Source organism: Carcharodon carcharias, chromosome 4 (assembly GCF_017639515.1).
Source record: "Carcharodon carcharias isolate sCarCar2 chromosome 4, sCarCar2.pri, whole genome shotgun sequence".
In the NCBI taxonomy this organism is placed as follows: Eukaryota; Metazoa; Chordata; class Chondrichthyes; order Lamniformes; family Lamnidae; genus Carcharodon; species Carcharodon carcharias.
Window position 1 is genome coordinate 29,143,840 of NC_054470.1, and position 2,153 is coordinate 29,145,992.

The following is a 2,153-nucleotide window of genomic DNA, read 5'->3' on the forward strand; positions in this document are numbered from 1 at the left end:
AGCATCAGCTCCATCATCAGCAGCTGCAGCAGAACCATTACCAGCAGCAGAGTCAGCACTATCACCAGCAGCAGCGGTAGAACCATCACCAGCAGCAGCACCACCATTACCAGCAAGAGTAGCAGCAGCAGCAGCACTATCACAAGCAGCATCAGCACCATCACCAACAGCAGCAGCACCACCATTACCAGCAACAGTAGCAGCGGCAGCAGCACTATCACAAGCAGCACCAGCACCATTATCAACAGCAGCCGCGGCACCATCACCAGCAGCAGCATCAGCACCATCACCAACAGCTGCAGCAGCACCATCACCAACAAATTCTGCAGCAGCATCAGCATCATCACCAGCAGCTACAGCACCTTCAGCAGCAGCAGTAGCAGAACCATCAGCAGCAGCAACACCATCAGCAGCAGCAGAAGCCGTAGCAGCAGCTCTATCACATGCAGATGCAACAGCAGCATCAGCACCATCACCAACAGATGAAGTAGTACCATCACCAGCAGCTGAAGCAGCAGTAGCAGCAGCTGCACCACCACCAACAGCAGCACCATCACCAACAGCTGAAGCATTACCATCACCAGCAGCAGCAGCAGCACCACCACCATCAAAAGCAGCAACAGCAGGTGCACTATCACCAGCAGCAGCAGCATCAGCATCATCACCAACAGCAGAAGGAGCAGCAGCACCATCATCAGCAGTAGCAGCAGTATCAACACCCTCGCTAGCAGCTGCAGCAGTGACATGGGCACCATCACCAGCAGCAATAGCAGCAGCAGCACCATCACCAGCAGCAGAAGCAGCAGCAGCAGCAATATCAAAAGCAGCAGCAACAGCAGCAGCAGCATCAGAAGCAGCAGCAGCAACAGCACCATCACCAGCAGCAGCAGCAGCACCATCAGCAGCAGCAGCACCAGCAGCAGTAGCAGAAGCTGCAGCGGCATGTCTCTAACAAGCAGAAGCAGCAGCAGCATCAGCACCATCACAAAGAGATGATGTAGTACCATCACCAGCAGTAGAAGCAGCATCAGCAGCAGCAGCTTCAGTACCATTGCCAGCAGCTCCAGCAGCACCATCACCAACATATGCTGCAACAGCATCAGCACCATCACCAACAACAGCAGCAGCGCCATCATCAGTAGCAAAAGCAGTATCAGCACAATCAGCAACAGCAGCAGCAACAATATCAAAAGCAGCAGCAGCAGCATCACCAGCAGCAGCAGCATCAGCATCATCACCAACAGCTGCAGCAGCACCATCACCAACAAATTCTGCAGCAGCATCAGCACCATCACCAGCAGCAGCAGCATCATCATCAGCAGCTGAAGCCGCAACAACAGCACCAGTAGCAGCAACAACATCACCAGGAGCAGCACCAGCACCACCACAAAAAGCTACAGCTGCACCATCTTCAACATCAGTAGCAGCAGCACCAGCACAACCGCCAACATCAGCATCAGTAGCAGCACCATCACCAACAGCAGCCCCAGCACCAGCAGCATAGGCCACAGCCCCAGCACCAGCAGCAGCAGCAGCAGCAATAGCACCATCATCAACAGCAGAAGCAGCAGCATAACCAACAACAGCAGCAGCAGCACCATCACACACAGCAGAAGCAGCAGCACCAGCACCACCACCAACATCAGCATCAGTCGCACCACCATCACCAACAGCGGCAGCAGCAGTTACATCAGCACTATCACCATAACAGCAGCGTCAGCAACATCACCAGCAACAGCATCAGCAGCACCATCACCAACAGCAGAAGCAGCAGCAGCAGCACTATCACAAGCAGAAGCAGTAGCAGCATCATCACCTTGACCAACAGCTGAAGCAGTACCATCACCAGCAGCAGCAGCATCATCACCAAAAGCAGCAACAGCAGGTGCACTATCACCAGCAGCAGCAGCAGCATCAGCATCATCACCAACAGCAGAAGGAGCAGCAGAACCATCAGCAGCAGTAGTAGCAGCATGAGCACCATTGCAAGCAGCTGCAGCAGCAGCATCAGCACCATCACCAGCAGCTGCAGCAGCAGCATCAGCAATATCAAAAGTAGCAGCAACAGCAGCAGCATCACAAGCAGCATCAGCACCATCACCAACATAATCTGCAGTGGCAAGAGCACCATCAGGAGCAGCAGTAGCAGCACC

The 2,153-nt window shown here is 54.2% G+C and overlaps 1 pseudogene; it reads left to right on the forward strand.

The window, feature by feature from the left end:
* The first annotated feature begins 632 nt into the window (after positions 1-632).
* On the forward strand, positions 633-1,424 carry LOC121276722 (annotated as a pseudogene).
* The last annotated feature ends 729 nt before the right edge of the window (positions 1,425-2,153 follow it).